Here is a 23,306-nt window from a genome sequence, read left to right as displayed (position 1 = left end):
ATGCTACATTACAATGATTGTACTGGTTCTGTTAAGGTGATCAGACGACATTTTCCCATTTTCTTAAGTTTCTATACTACATTTTACTGCTTGAATCAATTATGTATTTACATAAGGGTATGTAAATTTGTATATACTCATACATTCATACATAAACATTCATATATAAACAAATGATTCTACCCAAAATACTAAAGACTGATGCCAAAACTCCCACACATTACTAACTTAAATATAAATTTTTATCTATAGAGAGATGTTTGCAAATGATCTAAAACCTGAAGAATTTAGTATTTGAAAATAATTATATAAGTGGTTGCCTCTGGAAAGGGGGCCTAAGTGGCCAGGGGGCAGAAGTAGTAAGGACATTTCACTGTACACCATTTTGCAGCTTCTGAAACTATTCAAAAAGTATTTTTTTACAAGAACAACCATACAGGTAAGCTTCTTGTTCTTCCCCCTACCAGAACCATTAGCTCTAGGAACAAATAACTGCATCTCAATTTTCTCTTGGACTGAATATGCTAAATTTTCTTAACCCTCTATCTGACCCTTTGTCATCACTGAATTTGTTGGCTAGAGTTAATATATAATAAAAGGGTGGGACACCTGGGTGGCTCAGTTGGTTAAGCGTCTGACTCTTGACTTTGGCTCAGGTCACGATCTCAGGGTTGTAAGATTGAGCCCCATGTTGGGTTCCATGCTGGGAAAGAAGACTGCTTAAGATTCTCTCTCTCCCTCTCCCTCTGCCCCTTCCCCACCTCCCTCTCTCAAAAAAAAAATTGTGTGTATGTGTGTGTTTATATACATCTATACACATACATACATATATATAATATAAAAGGGTTTCTAAACTTTTTAAGTAAATGTATTACAAAATGAACCAAATCCCATCATCAACAAGAAAGGACTAAGTATATAATGGACCACACAATGGGTACTTCTAAAATCAGCCTCTGCCCTAAATCTGGCGTAATCATTCTTTGCAAACTCAGTTTGGAAAAGTTTACCTTTCCCTAAAGAGTACACTTACCATGATGAGCACTGAGTAACGTACAGCACTGCTGAATCACTATATTGTACACTCGAAACTAACATAATGCTGTATATTTACTATACTGGAATTAAAATTAAAAACTCAAAAAAAAAAGCTTACCATTCCTTTCTCCTACTCACTCTCTGGTGGAAGCTTTAACAAGAAAACCAAATCCTGAAACTGTAAATACCACAAACTACTATGTTGATATGATGTTTTGTCAAATTGAGTTTAAAATAAAGGTAAATGGGAATGCACTTTTAAAATCATTTTAAAAATACACATAAAAAAAGAACAAAAGGAAAAAGACAAGGACTAGTTTTGTTACAGGCATTTTCCCAAGGCACATCCAGAATGAAAGACATCTGGATGCACACTATAGCTGGGATGGCAAGGAGAAAAAAAGAAGGTGGAGGAAGCAGAAGGGTAAGAGATAATACTATGACCAGTAAATAAGAAATAAATTCTTTCTTATAGAATTTTCTAAACATACCAACCATGAAATGTATTTATTTATACATCAAATGATAGGATTAATAAATGGTCCTAGGAAAACCTCCTAGCAATTAAGAAGGGAAAAAACCCATCAGTAATTCTAGAAGACAATTTAGTTGACTATTTGACCATTGTGGAAGAACTACCACATACAATGGAAAATACCAACAAATTTAAAACATAATACTGTGTGCATTTAAAAAAAAAAAAAAGCCAAATAAAATAAAAAGAGCAAAAGAATTAGGAAAAAAACATTTGACTAATATGGCTGGCAAAGGTATCTTAGTAACAGAGCATATGCAAACAGATTCTTTTTTTTTTTTTTTTTTTTTAAGATTTTATTTATTTGACAGAGAGAGACACAGCGAGAGAGGGAACACAACCAGGGGGAGTGGGAGAGGGAGAAGCAGGCCTCCCGCCGAGCAGGGAGCCGATGCGGGGCTCGATCCCAGGACCCTGGGACCATGACCTGAGCTGAAGGCAGACGCTTAACGACTGAGCCACCCAGGTGCCCCTGCAAACAGATTCTTAAGTAAGCTATAGACTGCATTTGAGATTACAAACTATAATAACTTTTATGGCAATATGAATCCAGAAGTTAAAAAATGTTCATGCCCTCTGAATTAATTCTGCTTCTATCAAAAAAAAAAAAAAAGAAAAATCTGAAATACAAAGATTTATGTACAAAGATGGTTCTCATACTTTTTATAAGAGTGAAAAACTGGAACAATCTAAATGTCTGGGTAAAAGGAAATGTTTAAATTATGATACATACTGTAAAGTAATATGCAGCCAACTTTTTCATTTTCTTTCATAATGACATGGGGAAATGATCACAACACAATATTAAAATATATCAAACAGGATATAAAAATAAGCATAGTACATGCACATGGTTAAAAAGCACAGGAAAACACATGCTCAAAAAAGTTGAAAGAATGCATACCAAAAATTCAACATTGGGTATCTCTGGGTGACAGGATTTTACTTTCCGCTTTATACATTTTAAGTATCATATAATGATCATATATTAACTCTTACAATAAGGAAAAAAACTTTGGATGCAGCACCTAAATCCAGGAAAGCTAACTCAGATTTATCAGTAAATGGCAAAAAGTAAATAAAGATATGGCAGGGATATGGTGAAGAGATTTAGGAGACATCAATCAATTGTAAAGTACAGACTTCGTTTGAATACTGATTCAAACAAACATTGTAAAAGAACATTTATGCAAGAACCAGAAACTCTGGGGCGCCTGGGTGGCTCAGTTGGTTAAGCGACTGCCTTCAGCTCAGGTCATGATCCCAGGGTCCTGGGATCGAGTCCCACATTGGGCTCCCGGCTCAGCAGGAAGCCTGCTTCTCCCTCTCCCACTCCCTCTGCTTGTGTTCCTGTTCTCGCTGTCTCTGTCTCTGTCAAATAAATAAATAAAATCTTTAAAAAAAAAAAAAAAAAAAAGAACCAGAAACTCTGAACACCGACTGGATTAAACGACATTTAGGAATTACTAATTTTTTTTTTTTTTTTTTTTTTTAGCGTAACTACAATGTCAATTATCACATCTAAGAAGAGTCCTTATCTCTGAGAGATCCCACTAGGTATTTTCAGTTAAAGAGAGATAATGCCTGGGATCTAGTTGAAAATAATCCTGCAAAGGGAGAAGTATAGACAAAATAAAACAGCTGTGAGTTAAATAATTGTTGAAGCCAAATGATGAGTATACAAGGAATCATTATACTTTTTTTTTTTTTTTTTTTTTAATTTGTCAGAGAGAGAGACAGAACACAAGCTGGGGGAGAGGCAGGCAGAGGGAGAAGCAGGCTCCTCGCCAAGCAAGGAACCCGATGCGGGACTCGATCCCAGGACCCGGGATCATGACCTGAGCTGAAGGCAGCCGCTTAACCGACTGAGCCACCCAGGCGTCCCTATACTATTTTATCTTTTAGCATCAAAAATTTCAAACATCTTAAGGTCTTTTTAAAATAGTTTTACAGGGTGCCTGGGTGGCTCAGTCCGTTAAACATCTGCCTTCGGCTCAGGTCATGATCTTGGGTCCTGGGACTGAGTCCCACATCAGGCTCCCTGCTCAGCGGGGAGTCTGCTTCTCCCTCTGCCCCCTCCCCTACCCCCCTCGTGCTCGCATGCTCTCTCTCTCACAAAAATAGATGGGTAATAAATGAATAAATAAAGATATAAATACAGTTTTACAGAAAAACAAAACACTCTTCTGCTTCCCCCCAGGCAAACATAGGGGGCTCTTCTTGAGAAAAGCATGGGTTAACCAAGGCTGATTCAAGGTCAGAGTATGAAAATTATCTTCTACAGTGATTTTAAAAAGTGATTTATGATGAAATCATCTTTTCAACTAGCCAACAAACCTTTTTTTTTTAAAGATTTTATTTATTTATTTGACAGACAGAGACACAGCGAGAAAGGGAACACAAGCAGGGGGAGTGGGAGAGGGAGAAGCAGGCTCCCCGCTGAGCAGGGAGCCTGATGCGGGACTCGATCCCAGGACCCTGGGATCATGACCTGAGCCAAAGGCAGACACTTAACCGACTGAGCCACCCAGGCGTCCCTAGCCAACCAAATCTTTACAGTGATCAAGAATGGTATCAAAATTCTTCCTATTTAAAAAATAAAAACCCATGGAGGACCTGGGTGCCTCAGATGGTTGGGCATCTGCCTTTGGCTCGGGTCCTGGTCCCAGAGTCCTGGGATTGAGCCCCACATTGGGGCTTGGAAGGGAGCCTGCTTCTCCCTCTCCTTCTACTGCTCCCCTTGCTTGTACTCTCTCGCTCTGTCAAATGGATGGATGAGGGGCACCTGGGTTGCTCAGTCATTAGGCGTCTGCCTTCAGCTCAGGTCATGGTCCCAGGGTCCTGGGATCCAGCCCCACATCGGGCTCTCTGCTCCGTGGGAAACCTGCTTCTCCCTCTCCCACTCCCCCTGCTTGTGTTCCCTCTCTCGCTATGTCTCTGTCAAATAAATAAATAAAATCTTTTTTAAAAAATGCATGGATGAAAACTTTTAAAAAATAAAAACCCACAGCAAAAGCAAAAGGCAAAGTAACAATTTTTAGAATGCATACAATTTGTTTTTTAAGACAGAAAACAGAGATGATGGTCAATGAAATAGGGAACTCAAAATAAGTATTCTATGCGTTTTTTCTAAAAAGCATCAATTCTACTGATGAAAGCTCCAAAGTTATAAAACCAAGAAAGTGAAATATGCCAGAAACTGCTAGAACTGCCTCCAGGTCATTCAGGGAGCCTACACCTGAGTTTGCTTTGTACTCTATTTTTAACCTTATTCCCAATTGTATCACAGAGGTAACTGCTCACCTCTAAAAATAATTTTCTTCTAGAAACAGCTTTCTGACCCCAAGTTTTTATGCAGAAGTTTTTATCCAGTAATAAATTAGACAACTGACCAAATGAAAGACTTTGGCTACCTTTCATATTAAACATGGAGAACAAAATATTTGTCTATCACTTTTAGTAATACTATCATTATGATGCTATAGACTAATATACTACAACTGAGTAGTTGGGATTACCTTCATCAGATGACCCAACATCTCAATGTAATAAGGTGTTCAAATTCACTAATATACAAGACTTTTTTTGTAACATATTCACTTGCTCTATTCTTTCATCGGAAGTGGATCTCAATCAAACATAGCCATACCTATAGTTTATATTTGCCTGTATATTTCCTTGGCTAACTACTTTCACATGCTAACAACAGTCCTTCTGACAAAGTCAAAGCAGGAGAATTATCCCTGTTTTTAAATGAGGAAAACAGGTTCAGAGAAGCTAGCAATTTGACCATGGTCACACATCTAATATGAGATAGACTCTGGACAGGAAGTCACAATGTAAATTCCTGACCAGGACTCATTCCACATCTGTCTGCTTTGACCAATCCTGCTAGTGACATTTGTTTCACTCTTACAAAGATCACTTCAGAGCAACTATCAACTGACTTCCTATTACTTCTTACTAACAACATACTTTTAAACACATTTGCACCTCTGATGGGAAGTAGGCAAGGAAAGGATGCATACACAAGTTCAAATTAGTCAATCATTTGCTAAAATTGTGCTAAAGCTATGCCTGGGAGAAGTTAAAGACATTTTAAAAATTTAAATGTTGAAATAAACCCCATTATATACCCTAAATATCACAATTCTTTGTTCGTAGGAGTTAAGACTCCCTGGATTCTATCATGACAAGTTTTAAAACTCAAATTAATAGCCAAGCAATTATAGTTACAAATTCCTTATAATATTTCCTGTACTGATCTAATAGGATAACCCTATATTGTTCCACTTAGAATGAGCCACTTACTAGAGAAAATACAATTAAGAACCATATATATCTGAAATTCTTACAAAATATTTTTACAGGATAACAAAAAGCTTTAAGATACTCTTTCAGAGAGAGCATACTATTCAAAAGGAAGAGTCTAAAGCAGGCTAGAAAGGATAACAACAAAATACTTTCCACAGAGTGGAATGCTAATGTATACAAGAAACAAAGGTGAGTGTGACCAATAGGCTTGTGCAAGATATCACTGTATAGATAAGATATACATTAGAGGATGACAAGTCTCCGCTTACTCATAATTCAAAAAATCACAACTTGACAACTGGTACTATTAAAACTGGGGATGTAGCAGTTCTCACCTACTCATTTAAAGAGAAAAGAACTGAGGCCCAGACTTACCCAATGTCACAAAGCAGACATGGGATTCAAACCCATGTCTTCTCTCACTTCTCCTTTCCTCAGAAGGATATATCTAACAAGTCTTCAGGGGACTAAGTAACTGGAAGAGGCATAAAGAGAGAAATAAAAGGCATCCCCTACCTCTAAGAGCCTGCAATCAAGTTAATTATTAATTATAATTAACTCAGAATAATAATTACATACCAGTATATAATTAACAGGCAAAATAAATGTCACAGACAAATGACTTCTCAGGAGAAAGCTCAAAATCGAAGAAAAGAACTACTCTCAACTAACCTTCTATCCCATTGCTTCTAAATGCTTAACTCTTCAAGGTCATCAAGCTCTTTAATTGTTCTGCATCTCTGCAGCACAGGACTCTATTATAGGTTCATCCCCAGGGCTGCCACCACTTTTCTAGAAACTCAGTTAATGTGACCCTATTTCCCTATGTCTGAGACACTACCTTCTCTTTCCTCAGTGACCTTTTTCTCCCTTACCTATTTCTAGGAATCACCTTAGGCTAAAACATCATGGGAGAGCAGAAAGAATAATGATTCAAGTTATGGCACTACTGAGAAAAGGATAAATTAGCTTCCCTGTAACTTCAGTTTCACTATAAAACAGGAGTGATAACTGAAACTATTCTTTTTAAAGGGTTGTTTCGAGGATCAAATAAGAATGTGTAAGAGTGCTTTATAAGCTATAAAATGCTCTGGGCCAATTCAACTCTAAGCCCTTAGATTTGAAATTTATCTTCTACTCTCAGCCCAAGATCTCTGTATACTGCTTTGGCATGTTTGTATTCCCCTGAGGCTCAGCTATCACTCTTCTGCATAAAAGAGAAAGAATAGAAAGAAGTCTTCTGTTCTGAATCTTGGTCCCTCACCTATGAATTTCCTTTTCTGGCTGTTCCTTACTTTTGTACAATCCCAAGATTCTCTCGAGGTCTGGGGTAAAATTTATCATGAATGGTCAAACAAAGACAACTTTTCAAATGAATGATCTTTGTTTATACTCAATATCATAACCAAAATTTTCATATTCTGAAAAATGTTTTCTAAAATTTCTACTCCAGTACATATTAGTCATATTCTGAATAAAAAATTCTTAAACTAAGGAAAAAAGACTGTTTTTCCTAAGTTGGAAACAAAAATTCAATAAAAATTCCATACTATGTGATCCCAAATCGTAGTGGATAGAAGTTACTTAGTTAAGAAAGTGGTTTTCAATAGCTGTATTACAAAATATTAGTGTGTTCTGAAATTGTGAAGTGTATCACAAGTAATAAGTTTGTGAATGATTTACAAATAAATCATTCAAATAAATTGAGTGGAATCAAGACTTTTTCTCTCATTCATCTGCTTGCCTATATGATTTCCTGAACAGAAAAGAGTTATGGTTTCTGCTCTCCCACCTCATGTAACTCCTCTCATCCATGCTATGGCTAGATAACATACCTGTACATAGATACACATAAATGCCATTCATGAGGACAGGAAAAATGTTCAGAACCACTGTGATAAAGAAACCAGTATTATCAAAAAATGAAATCTGAATAAACACCACAGTTTCTTCTAAAGTCTTCAAAATTTTAAGCAAGTCAGTTTCTTGTACATTACCTTTGCTAAGAGTAACAAAGAAACAAAATACATACTATGCAAAACAAAAAAAAAAAATTAACTTGTATTTTTAAAAGTATATAATAAGATAAAACAAGATAGCAGCCAGAACACTGACCTCTAAGTCTGGTGCATATACCATGAGGATGCTTACTGCACTCCTTTCTTGATTTGAAACATCTTTATTAGCTGTTAAATTCTGAGAACACTGTACATGTAGTACTTATCAATAAGTGCAGTCAAGCAAAAACCAGTTTCATTTTGTATTTTTACAAAGTTGAGATTCACATCTGTGCTTTGATCTAAATTTAAAAAAGGAAATGAAAATTCAGTATGAAAATAAGCAATGAGAAGGTAACTCTCTCCAAAACAAAAGCACGGAAGTTTAAAATGTTATAAAGAAAATATAAACTCTATTATATATCTAAAAATTGGGTATTAGTTTAGAACCAGGATTTTAATTTTTCAAAGAAATTGAATTTTTTAAAAAGCAATACACATTTATAGTTTTAAAATTCAAAAACAAAAAGGTTAAAACAAATGCAAAGTAAAAGATACTGTCCTCCCCTCTGAGGCAGGCAGTCTCTATTAAAAACTCATGTAAATTTTCTAGGAAGTACAACTATATGTATGTGGTATACAATCGTCAAATAATGATTAAAGTCACTACATTTCAAATCACTAAAATGTCTTAAACATAACTTTTTTTTTTTTTTAAGATTTTATTTATTTATTTGTGAGAGAGAATGAGAGATAGAGAGCACGAGAGGGAGGAGGGTCAGAGGGAGAAGCAGACTCCCTGCCGAGCAGGGAGCCCGATGTGGGACTCGATCCAGGGACTCCAGGATCATGACCTGAGCCGAAGGCAGTCGCTTAACCGACTGAGCCACCCAGGCGCCCCTTAAACATAACTTTTTAAAAAATAATTAGACCAGTTGCTCTAATTATTCAGAGCTTAGGTTAACTTTTAAAGCCAATGTTCATTACAATATCATTTATAATGGTGAAAAGTGGAAACTACATTCACGTTCAACATTAAATGAAAACCTCCAATAACCAGTTTATTCAAAATATCTTCTAAAATGTAGCCAGTTAAGGGATGCCTGGCTGGCTCAGTCCGAAGAGCATGTGACTCTTGATCTTGGGACCGTGAGTTCAAGCCCCACGTTGGGTGTAGAGGTTACTAAAAAAATTAAAGAAAACTTTCAAAAATAAAAATAAAATGTAGACAGTAAAAATCAAGTTTAGAAAGTTTCTAAGGCCATGGTAAAAAGCTCATTAAGTTAAACAAACAACAACAAAAAAACTAAAACAAAACAAAGATATAAGCTTATGTGGGTATTACATCTCATTTACACCAAAGATGCATTTTAAATAAATAAATAAAACACTGGAAGAACATACACGTACAACGATAACTTCTGAATAAGAAGATTATAGATTTTGTTGTTTTGGGATTCATATAGTATATCTCTTGCAACTTCTCAGTAACAAGCATATCGTGTGTTAAGAGGGGCTATTAGAAATCCATATCCAGTTCAGGTTTAAATAGAACAAAACAGGGGCGCCTGGGTGGCTCAGTTGGTTAAGCGACTGCCTTCAGCTCAGGTCATGATCCTGGAGTCCCGGGATCGAGTCCCACATCGGGCTCCCTGCTCGGCGGGGAGTCTGCTTCTCCCTCTGACCCTCCTCCCTCTCATGCTGTCTCTCATTCTCTCTGTCTCAAAAAAATAAATAAAATCTAAATAAATAAATAAATAAATAAATAGAACAAAACAATTCATGAAAGTAGTTCTATTAGCATATTCTGACAGCTGTAACAAGTAGGTTTACTTTTTCTAACTTCTAGAATTCTGTAAGACAAAAGACTAGTCAATACTGTTATAACAAAGTCCAAGGTCAAGGGAAAACTGGGTTTGAATCCCAACAGTACCAGTGCCTTTACCTTGGGCAACTTACCTAACTAGCCAGAGCCTGTTTCCTCCAGTGTAAATTAGGGATAACAATGTCTGATTTAGAGGACTGATGTGACAGATAAACATAAAGTGTGCAAAGGAACTCAAGGGACTGGCAAATATAGCCATAAATAGTAAATGCCATTAGTATTGATATTCAAGCAGATAACTGTATTTTAAGTTCAGACTCAAATAATTTTCAGACCCTTTTCAAAATGGCTTTCAAAGTGCCCAAACTGCTCTTACACAAATGCAAGATCTACTCATATGTGCCCAACTATAGAAACAATCATTCATATGGTCAGTACTTATTATGTGGGCCAAAGCATGAATATACACATAAATACAAACCAAAAGAACACCTCTACTTATAAGCCTGTAGCAGTTAATTGTCTAAGAAGTTTAACAATCTTTTTCTTTAAAGATTTTTAATTTATTTGAATCTTTTTTTTTAAGATTTTATTTATTTGACACAAAGAGAGAGCGCACAAGCAGGGCGAGCGGCAGGCAGAGGGAGAAGCAGGCTCTCCGCCGAGCAAGGAGCCCAACATGGGGCTCGATTCCAGGACCCCGGGACCATGACCCGAGCCGAAGGCAGACGCTCAACCAACCGAGCCACCCAGGCACCCCATTATTTATTTATTTGAGAGAGCGAGCGAGAGCGAGCAGCAGGGAGGGACAGGGAGAGGGAGAAGCTGACTCCCCACTGAGTAGAGAGCCCAACAGGAGGCTCCATCCCAGGACTCCAGCATCGTGACCTGAGCCAAAGGCAGATACTTAACTGAGCCACCCAGGTGCCCCAGAAGTTTTACAATTTTAAAAAATCCTAATATAAGCCAAAATATAACAAAGAACAGTTGCGAGTGCTAAACTTTTTGCAAAATCTTTACACTCCATATACTAATATATCACTATTTATCATTACCAACTTAGACAATTTAGTGTCTTGTATTGAGGTTTTGTTATGTCCTATTAAGTTATATGGAAAACGATCACAAATAATTCCTTTTAGCAATGTACCATCTTTTACAAGCACAGATTAATGTTGTGATTTTTCATTTATTTATTCCATCAACAAGCCTACTGATTATCTAATTGGTCCTCCTTGACCTCATTGCCCTCCCAATCAAACAGGCCAGATAGCCACAGACAATTAAATACAGAAGATGAAGTGATGGAAGCAGACATATGGCTATTTACAGAAGCCTGAGGTGGGCAAGGACAGAGCTCTGGTAAAGGTCATGTGCGACCTGAGTCTCCACAGATAAACAGCCAGGCTTAAAGACTAGGAAGAGACTAAAAACAGCCAGTATTTCTAGAGGTTAAGTTCCCCCACCTCAAAAAAACCAACATACCAATCAAAATTTAACTTTTTTCTGGAAAAGGGTCTTGCAGTGAGAAATCTATTCAGTTTATGATGATCCAATAATAGCCCAAGTAGTAAATCACCCAAATCAATGGAGAAAATGTAGAAGAATTCAAATGACTATACAAACAGATAGAAAGTGACAGATAAAGGGGCGCCTGAGTGGCTCAGTCATTAAGCGTCTGCCTTCAGCTCGGCTCGGGTCATGATCTCAGGGTCCTGGGATTGAGCCCCGCATCAGGCTCCCTGCTCCACGGGAAGCCTGCTTCTCCCTCCCCCACTCCCCCTGCTTGTGTTCCCTCTCTCGCTGTGTCTCTCTCTGTCAAATAAATAAAATCTGCTAGGCTCTCAATACAACAAAGCAAGAAGAACTAGGAGTGTTTACAGAAGTCATCTCCTGCAACTTTGCCTGTGCAACTTCAGGCAAAAAGACCAACCAAACAATGGACTTCATTAAGGACCGGATTGGAAATGGGATAGCATACACTACCTTGCCCTTAACAAAAACATGGCCTTTCAAACCAAGTACTGTGTACAGTTCTAAACTCTAGTTCAGAGGCAGTCGGGTACAGTGATTAACAGATATGTTCAAATCCAACTTTCTGCCACTTACCATGTCACAGTTCCTTCACTTGTAAAATGGGAGGAGGAATACCTAAGTTTTTCCACAATTAAATGAAAAACATGTAATATTTTTAGCATAGTACGTAACACATAAGACTGTTCCCCAAAACAGCAGTTATCATTACTACTATAAAGCAAGAAGTAATCTCCCAGAGAAAAGCCATTACAATATCAAGAGACATTCTTAAACTCTGATATGCATTAAAATCACCTCAAGGGCTTGTTGAAAATGCAGATTCCTAGGACCCATTCCTCCCAGGGATTAATTCTACAAGTCTAAAGTAGAATGTGGGGGGAGAAAAAATTAAACATAAAATAGAATGTGGCCATTCTCTTGCCCAAACATCAAGAATTACTGAAGTAAGAGAATCAAGGCACTGCCCTATTTAAAAAAAAAAAAAAGGCTAAAAACCAGGATTCTTCCATACAAAGAACTGATCTAAAACAGTATGTTCAGCAATTAACAGTATGTTCAGCACCTGTTCAACAAGTTCATTCATTCAACTAACATTGAGTTCCTACTATGCAGTGAAAAGAACAGACAAGGTCCCCATTTCTGAGTTTAATTTCTAGTGTAGGAAACAAGAATATAAAAAAATAAGGAAATTCCAGATAGCACAAAATGTTATGAAGAAAATAAAGGAATGGAGAGATAATTAGGGAGCAATCTCCTCAAAGATACAACATCTGAACTGAGACCTGAATGACATGATGGAATCAGCCACAGCAAGATCGGAGAGAACACTGAAGCCACAAGGTACGGCAATCGTAAATGCCCTAAAGCAGGAACAAGTCTGACAAGTTCCAGGGACAGTGCCAGCAGAGCTGGAAAACAGGAAGAAACTGACGTGGCCAGGCTCCGGGGTACTAATCTAGGAAGAGGGATATATGGTGAGTTAAGGGAAGGAGGCAGGGCCAAAACATGTAGTTTGGATTTTATTCTGAACATGATGGAAGGCTTTCCAAAAAAAGGGTAACATAATCTGACTTACACTTTAAAGGATCTTTTACCATGTTGTGATTTGGTAAGGGGAATGCACCATAAAAAGCCAAGGAGAAGGCCAGGAGACCAGGACGTTACTACGGTAGGCCAGGTAAGAGATAGTGAAGAGCTGGCAAAGGTAGAATCAGTAGCAATGGGAAGTAGTGGCCAAATTTAGAATACACATTTAAACACTATAATTAAAGGCAAATCAGAGAAAAAGTACTAAGTCACAAAATAAGTAGTAAGCATCTGGAACTAATTACCCAAGAGATAGGGAATAAAAATTGAGATTTAAAGGTTTTACGTACGTTTATGACTAAGGGATGTGAACGGGTTATTAGCATATTTAGGATACTTCCTAATAAGTATTTATCCTCTGAAGCTGAGGTGAAGGGGACATTTCCTTCTCTTTTGGCACCACCAAGGCGGCAATGGGCTAAACGGGCATACATCCAATACTCTTAAGTGTGATTCATAAAGTAAAATCTTCGGGGACCTCACTGACAAGAGGCCTGGCCAGGTGGTCAGCATTTGGAACACAGTGTAGCTATCGAATAGAACTAAAGCTCTACCTGAATCAAATCACTAAATTAGCAAAACCCTTTCAAACTTTCTATCATCAACTTAGGCTATTCTGTCCCTGCTCTCCCAAGAGTTAAACAAGAAAACCTTATAAGGACACACAATGCATATTAACTTCTTAATGTCATCATAGAAGTCTGGGAGGAAATCTTTTAAAACCATGATTTTAGAGACCCCTGGGTGGCTCAGTCGGTTAAGCATCTGCCTTCGGCTCTGATCATGATCCCAGGGATCAGTCCTGCATCAGGCTCCTTGCTCCGCGGGGAGCCTGCTTCTCCTTCTGCCTCTGCCTCTGCTCGTTCTCTCTCTCTCAAATAAATGAATAAAATCTTAAAAAAAAATAAAACCACAATTTTAATTATTATGGTTTGGCAAACATACAGTGAATATACCCTAATTTAAGGTCCAAAAGTCACTTTCCACGAAAATATAAATTTTGTTACTCCAAAGTACTACCACGTAGAAGAGCAGATAACAGAAAAAGCATATGCAGTATGATACCATTTTTGTGTAAAATGTATAACTGCAAAAAAGAAGTCTGGAAGGATATAAATCACTACCAACATTTTGATCATTTCTGGATGGCAGGATTATCGATGATTTATTTTCTTCTTTTTTCCTTATTAATTGTAATAATTCTCCAATTATAAATTATTTGATATAAGCCAGAATATTCAGTTCAGGTTACATAAAAGGTAAAAAAAAAAAATTCAAGGAAACATAATTTCATTTATCTAAATCAGTAGGATTCCAACTGTGGTATTAAGAAAAAAAGATCTCAATTGCACATACAGGAGAAAGAAATTTGTTAAGAAGAGGTCCATGATCTACCACATAAGGAAACACCCTTCAAGGAAGTGGTCTAAATGCCTAAGTACTCTTCCTGAATTTCATAAGGGGCAATCAATTAGCACATACTTTTGTTGTTCTTTCTTGCCATTTACCAAAGAAACACCTCAATCAGTTCTCTGGGGGCAAAAAAAAGGGGGGATTTTTTTAAACACCAAGTTAGGGCAAAAAGGAGGTTTGGTCCTCTGGTCTCCTTTGTGCTGTCCAGGGGCGCGGAGGGTAGCAGGGCTTGAAGCTACCCTAGAGGAATCTGCATGGCCGATCACCTGAAGTGGAAGGGAACGCAAGCTTTCTGCAACCTCCACTGAACTGGGCCGCGAGACCGCCTCCTAAGGGTCTCAAGGCTAAAACACCATCCAAGTTATTGTGTATGTAGAGCTGCCAACGATTTCTGACAATAACACACAAAAACTGGAAGGTCTCTTCAACAAACACAGGTATTACTTGATGGAGGCTCATCCGACTCTCGATGCAAAACCAAGATACCTTCTCTTATGAAGGCCGTTATCTTCGATTCTGCAAACTAGGAAAACTCAAAACATCCTATTGACTTTCTACAGCTAACAAATACCATCTTGGCTAAAATCCGAACACACACAGAAGCAGCCACTTTGGAAAACTTTGGCTTTAAACAGCAACACTGGACTTCCAAGGGCTCCGGTAACCAGTTTATCGCACACTATGTCTTTATAAAGGGTGCTACCTCTTTACTGTCAGCTCTGGTTCCACTTACTGAACAAACAGAAAAAGGGAATACTTTCAATTCGCACCACAATAAGGACTAAAAAAGCTCCCGCTTTCTGGATGGCAGCTTTCCTGTCTCATCAGTCACAACAAAGGACGCATCCTAATGACTTCATCAAACCTAGAGAAACGGAGGTAAATGATACAGTGTGGATTTCAGGGTTTGTGGGGTTTTCCTTCCCGCTACGACTCTCTTCTTTTTACTCCATTATACGCCTCCACCCGAGCTGACTGCCTTGCCCTAAAAATAAAACCACCCGTGGCTACCGTCCACTTTCCTGCTAAGCCCCGACCCTGAGTTCCTGCAGAGAAAGCCAAATTGCAGGCTCTCTGCCTCGCTCTTCGCCGGGGGACGCGGGCTCGGCAGCAGCCGGCTTCTCCCGGTGCAGAGTCACCAGCCCGGCCGGAGAACCACCGAGCCCGAGAAGCCAGCCCCGCTCTGCTGCAGCCGCCGCAGTCCCCCAGAGCCTGAGCCCCCAAGAAAAACAGGGTGAGGGGAGGGTGGGCCGGCAAACGGCGGTGGTAGAAGGGAAGACACTCACCCGCCCAGACAACAACCGACGGGGCGGGGAGGATGGGGGCCGGGACCAAGGCTCGGCAGAAAGACCGCCTGAAGCTTCCGGAACGCTGCGGCTGCTCGGGACGCCGCGGCCGCTGCTGCTCCTGGCCGCTGACTTCCTCCCCTCCTCTGTTTTGATTCGATTGACCACGTCACTCAAAGCCACGAGACCCGGATCTGCCGGCTCCCGCGGGCGGCCGCGCAACAGATTGCAGCTACTCGAGACCCCAGCCGCCCGCCGGCAGAGCATGCGCGCGCTCTGCGCCTGCCCAGTGCGTCGGGGGAGGCGGGGCGGGCGCGAGCGATCACGCTATTCGTGGGGGCGCAGAGCGCGGGGGTTGCAGTTCCGGTTGGGAGGGGTGGGGCCGAGCGCTGTGAAGTGACGAGGGCGAGGCCCGGCGTTTGTTGAATTGCTCCGTGTAACCTCTGTTTCGTATCTCGTGAACAATGTCCTTCGCTGTGCGTCTCCTTTTGCTTGATTTGGTGGCTTCCTCTGACCCGAGTCCTTAGAATAGCAAGGGGAGAAATAGAGGTGGGCGCAAGTTCGTGTCTGCTGAGAAAGTACCTTTGTAGAGTTGTGGGGTTTTTGTTTTTGTGTGTTTTGTTTGTTTTGGGGTTGGGGTTTTTTTTGCTCACTTAGGCCCGGGTGAAAATTGGAGATGAGAATTTAGTCCGATGCACAAAAGTATGTCAAATGTAGCAGTTATTGAACCACTTTATCCTCCCTAACGTTTTTGCACCTGGAAAGCTGTCTAAAATTAAGCTCAAGAGAAGTCGTAAAGGGAATAGGTCACCAACCATCGCTTGCTGGTCCGGAGATAAGAATGGGCAGGGGGGAAGCTTTGTTGGGCGGTATCCCTAAGCCTTTGTTGCTGGAATAAGGATACTATTTGGGAAGTAAGAACCTCACATCTTTTGGACCTTTGGTGCTTCCTACGCTCCCATTCTGGCATTCTTAGTTTCCCAGCTAAACCTTTGGGGCCCTGGAAATTTCCCAATTTGGCAAAACTTAGGGCTACTCTTTTTTTTTTTTCCCCCCCTTGAGAGAGAGACTATAGAGGGAGAGGGAGAAGCAGGCTCCCTGCTGATGCGGGAATCGATTCCAGGACCCTGAGATCATGACCTGAGCCCAAGGCAGACGCTTCACGACTGAGCCACCCAGGTGCCCCAGGGCTACTCTGTTTTAGGTCCATGAATTAACAAACTTTAATTAGAACAGGGCCAGTGGCAAAATAAAAGTGTAAGTTCCAAACAAAGATTTCACAAAGGCAAATCCTCTGCCTGTCTTGCAGAAGAGGTGAAAGCTGTTAAAAACAGTCTTCCTTACTCCGACTTGGATGGATGACCTTTTCACCTCTCTGAATTTCTGCCCAGCCACTTAGTAAATCCTCTCCCCTGAGTCATCTTCAGCAAATTAGTAATATAATCTACAAGATCTTTTTAATATACATGGAATATTGCACAAAGATAAAGATTTCTAGAAAATTAAAGGTTTCTGGTAAAACTCAAAAGTGTTTCCTTGTTAATTAACAGATTATAAGTAAATAGAAGTCAAACTTCTTGGCTGTTCATCTGCCATCTTGAACTCTATTTTACTCAAATTTAGAGAACTTGAGGTGGAATCTAATGCCCTAATGAAGTTCATGTGCTGACACTATAGCAGAGGGTTTTTAATTTGTGGAACAGAAAGTCTTACATGCTTGGGTGCACTCACGTGCACAGATGTGTTTGAGAACACTAAAACAACAGTATGTCACAAGGGGCGCCTGGGTGGCTCAGTCGGTTAAGCGTCTGCCTTCGGCTCAGGTCAGGATCCCAGGGTCCTGGGATCGGGCCCCGCATCGGGCTCCCTGCTCAGCTGGGGGCCTGCTTCTCCTTCTCCTCCCCTCTTGTGCTCTCTCTAGCTATCTCTGTCACTATCTCTCTCTCTCTCTCTCTCAAATAAATAAATAAAATCTTTAAAAAAAAAAAACAGTATGTCACAAAACTAGAATTGTACAGGTTGTGGCAAAATTATCAATACTTGTTTTATAAAGTATATTACAGGAAAATTAAGATGTTAGGATCCTTGGTAGGCAGCTGCCAAGGTAACCTCCAATGATTCTCACCTCTGGAAATGTAGTCCCCTCCAGCCTTTTGAATCAAGTCTAGTCCCATCCATAGAATACAGCTGAAGGTGTGTGACTTCTGAGACTAGGTCATAAAGGCACTGGTTGCAGCTTTCCACCTCATTCTTTTGGATTGCTTGCATTGGGTAAGCTAGTGTACACACCACTCCACTCGAGCAGCTCTATAAGGGGACCATGTGGAGAGGAACAAGAGCCTCCACTAACGGCCGCACCACCTTGCCAGCCATGTGAGTGAACTACTTTGGGCTGATCTTGTAACCCCAGCCAAGCATAGGTTGACTGCATTCCTGCCCAGCATCTATTTGCAATCTCATGAGAGAGAGAAAGGGCCAGCTTTACCCACAGAGAGTGATATGGGATTTTACATGGTTTATGCCCAATAGTAAAGTTCAACCTTTCTAACCTTTAAACAATAGAAAAACAAAAAGTGTGTGTGTGATTCTATACTTAAAGCAATTTGAAGAATAACAGAATTCCTACCACAGTACGTGGAACATAGTAGATACTGAATAAATACTTTTTAAATTATTTTTTATTTATTTGGGGGAGGGCAGCAAAAGCAAGGTTTATTGAGTGATAGTAAATCAAGGTTTATTGAGAGTGCGAAGCTCCCAAAGAGGGAGGGGACCCAAGAGGGTTGCCCAATAGATACTTTTTTAAAGATTTATCCATTTTAGAGAGAGAGAGTGGGTACAACTGCATGAGTCAGGAGGGGCAGAGGGAGGAAATCTTCAAGCAGACTCCCTGCTGAGTTCAGTGCCCAAAGCAGGGCTCAATCCCATGACCCATGAGATCATGACCTGAGCAGAAACCAAGAGTCGGATGGATGCTCAACCAGTTGAGCCACCCAGACGCCCCTGAATAAATATTTGTTGAATGGACACACAAAATTAAAGACACACCATTTAGAAAATACTGGGAATAAATATTGATAAAGAAGTAACACCATAATATATGAAGGACTCATACACATCAATAAGGAAGATATTAATGCCTCTAATACTTGTGTAGGTATAGAGTATGAACTGAAGGTTTATACACAAAAAGGAGAAACAAATAACTAATATTTGAAAATCTTCAATATTGGGCACATGGGTGGCTCAGTTGGTTACGCATCTGCCTTTGGCTCAGGTCATAACCCCGGGGTCCTGGGATCAAGCCACGCATCAGGTTCTTTGTGAGGTGGGGAGCCTTCTTCTCCCTCTGCCTGCCGCTCCCCCTGCTTGTGCTCTCTCTCTTTCTCTGTCAAATAAATAAATAAAATCTTAAAAAAATAAAAGTCTTCAATCTCATCAAAATGCAAATTAAGGGGTGCCTGGGTGGCTCAGTCAGTTAAGCATCCAACTCTTAATCTCAGTTCGGGTCTTGATCTCAGGGTCATGAGTTCAAGCCCCGTATTGGGCTCCATGCTGGGTGTGGACCCTACTTTAAATAAATAAATACAGAAATAAATACAGAAATAAATGCAAATTAAACTAAAATTTCCTTTTAAAACTATTACTTTATGGAGATTTTAAAGACTTTTTATTTTTAAGTAATCTCTACACCCAACATGGGTCTCAAACTCACAACCCTGAGATCAAGAGTCTCATGCTCCACTGACCAAGTCAGCCAGGCACTCCTGGAGATATTTTTAAATAGGAGTATTTAATATTGGTACTGTTAGCTCTACTGGTAGAATTTTTAAGTTGGCAGTCAGCTTTTTGGAAATCAATTTGGCAATATATATGAAGTTCTATAAAAATCACATCCATTAGCTCAATTTCACTATTAGGAACTTAAATAATTTAAAAGTTAATAACATTATAAAGATATTAATTGCATTTATATGATGGAATAAAAATATGGAAATAACCTATGTGAATAATTGTAATGGAATAGATAACTTTGTTGCATTGTATGTTAGGATCTAAGAAACTTGAGTATAGAAGTAATTTAAAATAGATTTTAAGAAAGTTAATCACATTTTATATGATGGAGAAAATATCTAGAAATCATCTAAACATGTAATGGTAATGGAATGGATGAATATGTTAAATTATGTGTTAGGGACTAACAAACTTGAAAGTTTCTCCCCTTTCTGAACCAACCCTACTTTGATTCTTGATCTAGAAGAAGAAAGTGTTCGTAAGTAATATATGCTTTATATGTTCATAAAAGCATTCTGGAAGATATTCCTAAAACTACTGACATTGGTTACTGGGGGAAGGGGGTGCAGGTGGAGAGAAGTAAGTGGTGAGAGACTTCTTTATGACTTTTTACCCTTTTGTATGGTTTGAATTTTTACGTATCCAATACATAAGTTTTACAATGAAAACAATATTTTTTTTTTTTTTTACCTTTTTTTGTGGTTGTATTAGGCTGTCTGTCTGTATACAGGCTATATAACAGAATACCACAGACTGGATGGCTCAAACAACAGAAATTTATTTTCTCAAACTTCTGGTGGTATGAAATCCAAGATCAAGGTGCCCACAGGGTTGGTTTCTGGTGAGATCTCTCTTCCTGGCTTACAAATGGCCACCATCTGGCTGTGTCCTCACATGGCCTTTCTTCTGTGCACAGGCCTTCCTAATGTCTCTTTTTATAAGGATGCCAATGCTGTTGAATTAGGGCTTACCCTTATGAACTCATTTAACTTTAATTACTTCCTTATAGGCCCTATCTCCAAATATAGTCACATTGGGTGTTGGGGCTTCAATATATGAATCTGAGGAGACATAATTTAATCCATAGGAGTGGTTATATATATATAACATGAAATTTACCATTCTAACCATTTTTGAGAATATAGTTCTATGGCATTAAATATATTCGTGTTGTGTAAAAATCACCAACATCTATTTCAGAAACTTTTTCGTCTTTCCAATTAAAACTCTGTGCCTGTTAAACACTAATTTCCCATTCCCCCTTCTCCCCAGTCCCTGGCAACCACTATTCTACTTTCTGTCTCTGTAAATTTGACTACTCTTGGAACTTCATATAAATAAATCACAGAAGGGTGCTTGGCTGGCTCAGTCAGAAGAACATGTGACTTTTGATCTTGGGGTCATGAGTTCGATCCCCATGTCAGGTGTAGAGATTACTTAAATAAATAAGACTTAAAAAAATAAATGAATCATACAATATTTGTCCTCTTGTGACTGACTTATTTCACTTAGCACAATTTATTATTTTAAAAGATTTAGTTTTTTGAGAGAGAGAGAGAGGGAGGGGGAGGGAGAGAAGAAGAGAGAGTCTTAAGCAGATTCCACAGGACGTGGGGCTCAATCTCACAACTCTGAGATAATGACCTGAGCCAAAACCAAGAGTCAGATGCTTAAACTGATTGCACCACCCAGGCACCCCTCACTGAGCATAATTTAAAGTCATCCATGTAGCTTGTAGCAGAATATCCTTCCTTTTCAAGGCTGAATAATTTTCCATTGCATGTATACACCACGTTTTGTTTATTTGTTCATCTATTGATAAAAACTTGGGTTGCTTCCACCTTTTGGCCTATTGTAAAACTTCTATGAATATGGGAGTACAAATATCTATTCAAGTCAGTGCTTTTCATTCTTTTAAACATATACCCAGAAGTGAAATTGCTGGATCATATGGTTATTCTACATTTAATTTTTTGAGGACCCATCATACTGTTTTCCACAGTAGCTGCACTATTTTACATTCCTACCAGCAGTGCACGAGGGTTCCAGTTTCCCCACATCCTCACCAATACTTGTTACTTTCTTTTTTTTTTCATATTATTCATCCTAATGGGTGTGAGGTGGTATATCATTATAGCTTTGATTTGCATTGTCCTGATAATTAGTGATGAAAATCTTTACATGTGCTTACTGGCAATTTGTATGTATCTTCTTTAGAGAACTGTTCAAGTACTTTGCCCATTTTTTAATTGGGTGGCTCGTTTTTTTGTTGTTGAGTTGTAGAAGTTCTCTATATATTCTAGATATTAATCCCTTATTGGGTATATAATTTGCAAACATTTTCTTTCATTGCATGTGTTGCCTTTTTACTCTGTTGACAGTGTCCTTTGCACAAAAGTTTTAAATTTTGATAAAGTCCAGTTTATCTATTTTTTTCTTTTATTGCCTATGGTTTTGGTGTCATATCCAAGAAATCATTACCAAGTCCAGTGAAGCTTTTCCTCTGTTTTCTTCTTCTTCTTCTTTTTTTTTTTTTTTTAAGATTTTATTTATTTGAGAGAGAGAGTGTGCACACACAGAGGCAAAGGGAGAAGCAGACTCCCTACTGAGCAGGGAGCCTGATGAGGGGCTCAATCCCAAGACCCTAAGACCATGACTGGAGCCAAAGGCAGACACTTAACCAACTGAGCCACCCGGGAGCCCCCATCTGTTTTCTTCTAAGAGTTTTATAGTTTTAGCTATTAAGTTTAAATCTTTGATCAATTTTCAGCTATTTTTTTATATATATATATAGTGTAAGGTAAGGGTCTAACTTCATTCCTTTGCATTTGGATATTCATTTTTCTGAGCACTGTTTGTTGAAAAGACTGTTCTTTCCCTACTTGATACTCTTGTCAAAAATCATCTGACCATATATGTGAGTGTTTACTTCTGGGTTCTCTATTCTATCATATTTGTGTGTGTGTGTGTGTGTCCATTTTTATGTCAGTACCACACTGTTTTGATTATGATTACTGTGGTTCTATAGTAAGTTTTGAAATCCAGAAATGTAAGACCTCCAACTTTTTTCTTCTTATTTTAAGATTGTTTTGACTATTCAGGGTCCTTTGAGAGTCCATATGAATTTTAGGAATGATTTTTCTATTTCTGCAAAAAATGTCATTGGGATTTTGATAGGGGGTGTGTTGATCTGTAGATCACTTTGGGTAGTATAGATGTCAAAATAATATAAAGTCTTCCAATCCATGAACACAGGATGAATGTCTTCATTTATTTGTATCTTTAATTTGTTTCAGCAGTGTTTTCTAGTTTTCAGTGTAGTAGTTTTTCACTTCCTTGTTTAAGTTTATTCCTAAATATTTTATTCTTTTTGATGCTATTATAAATTGAATTGTTTTCGTAATTTTTCTTTTGGATTATTCATTGTATATAGAAATGCAACTGATTTCTGAGTGTTGATTTTGTATCCTGCAACTTTGCTGAATTTGTTTATTAATTCTTTTGTTTGTTCTTTGTTCTGAATTTGTTTATTAGTATATCATCTGCAAACAGAGATAATTTTACTTCCTTTCCAATGTGGATGTCTTTATTTATTTTTCTTGCCTAATGGCTCTAGCTAGGACTTCCAGTACAATGTTGAATAGAAGTCATCAGTGAATGAATTATGACTACCATACAACATATGGAAAAATGCTTATGGACCTACTGTTAAGGGGAAAAATGACACAACATGCACACTATAATTACATCTGGGTAAAGAATATTACACAGATGAATAAACACTAAAAAAAGGAATATTAAAAGTGTTAGGAAGTGAGATAATTCCTGATTTTACCATGTTTGAAAAAAATTTTTTTAAAGATTTTATTTATTTATTTGATATATAGAGAGAGAACACAAGCAGGGGAGTGAGAGAGGGAGAAGCGGGGCTCGATCCTGGGACCCAGGGATTATGACCTGAGCCGAAAGCAGACACCTAA

The 23,306-nt window shown here is 38.7% G+C and overlaps 1 protein-coding gene across 2 annotated transcripts in view; it reads right to left on the bottom strand.

Moving 5' to 3' along the window:
- Nucleotides 1–15,793, bottom strand: part of SMIM14 (small integral membrane protein 14) — an 83,413-nt gene extending 67,620 nt beyond the window's left edge. The window contains exon 1 of one of the 2 annotated variants that reach the window (XM_035005111.1): nt 15,532–15,793. The gene's annotated coding sequence lies outside the window, so the exon portion shown is untranslated. The remainder of the gene's footprint in view (nt 1–15,531) is intronic. The other variant, XM_035005110.1, reaches the window with a different exon arrangement.
- Nucleotides 15,794–23,306: the final 7,513 nt, after the last annotated feature.

This window comes from Mirounga leonina, unplaced genomic scaffold, assembly GCF_011800145.1.
Source record: "Mirounga leonina isolate KUSES-001 unplaced genomic scaffold, KU_Mleo_1.0 Mir_129, whole genome shotgun sequence".
Classification (NCBI taxonomy): Eukaryota; Metazoa; Chordata; class Mammalia; order Carnivora; family Phocidae; genus Mirounga; species Mirounga leonina.
This window is presented reverse-complemented; position numbering and strand designations above follow the sequence as displayed.